The sequence below is a fragment of the Myotis davidii genome, unplaced genomic scaffold, assembly GCF_000327345.1.
Source record: "Myotis davidii unplaced genomic scaffold, ASM32734v1 scaffold496, whole genome shotgun sequence".
Taxonomy (NCBI): domain Eukaryota; kingdom Metazoa; phylum Chordata; class Mammalia; order Chiroptera; family Vespertilionidae; genus Myotis; species Myotis davidii.
Genome location: NW_006289398.1, coordinates 7,239,052 through 7,240,067, shown reverse-complemented (window position 1 = coordinate 7,240,067; position 1,016 = coordinate 7,239,052).

The following is a 1,016-nucleotide window of genomic DNA, read 5'->3' as shown; positions in this document are numbered from 1 at the left end:
GGGGGGGCGCTCTCTCCTCCCAATTGTGTGCCCCACACGCTGCCCCAGTCTGGTTGACGCCTAAACCACAGAACTGCCATCGGGTTGCGACTTAAAGTGAGACGCTGGCCGACCCTGGGGCCTGCGCCCCGACCTCCCTTCGGATCCTGTAAACACGCACGCGTTGCACAACGCCTGGCGGGAACCCCGTAACCCACACAGGCTCCCGGGAACGTCACGTGCTGTTCTTTAATGAGAGGAATGCAAGCAACATGGTTTTGAAGAAAAACAACCTGGGATTTTGTCTAATTGCGTTTTGCTGGGAAGTGCTGCTGCCTGACCCGGGCAAGAAAGCAGCTGAAGTTCATCATCCTTCTGCCAGGCCTCCCCGGACAGCGCGTGTCCCATCGAGGCATCACGGACTGCCGCCCCTGTCCCCCGGCTGGCTGTCTCTGTCCCCCGGCCGCCTCTGTCCCCCGGGTGCCTCTGCCCTCCAGGCACCTCTGTCCCCACAGGCACCTCTGTCCCCCCCGGGCGCCTCTGCCCCATGGGCACCTCTGTCACCCACGGGCGCCTCTGCCCCACGAGGAGCGCAGTGGGCCTCAGTTGGTGGGTGAGTGTGGAGAACGGCCTGCCTTGCCCTCAGGCCTGTAGCCTAGTTGGGGGAAGGTCATGTCTACCTGGTAGACTGCTCGTCCTATAATAAGAGATGGAATGAGCCCCGAGGAGGCAGTGAGGGTGTGCCTGGGATGAGGAAGTGCTGCCCAGCGGAGGGCCCCTGGAATTAGACTTGTGGTGACAAGTTGGGGAAGGAGAAGAGCCTGCATCCCTGCTGGACATGAATGTTCACGCCTGGGGGAGCCGGTGCCCGGCCCGAGGCCCCCTGAGCCCCGCCCTGCAGCCCTGCATCCTCAGCCCGTTCCCACCGCCCGGCTTCCCTTTCCTCTCATTGTCAGAATCACCAACACACTTCCTGCTCGGAGGCTGGGCTGGCAGCCGCATCTGGCAGAGCGCGCTGACGGGCCCGGTGCCCACGG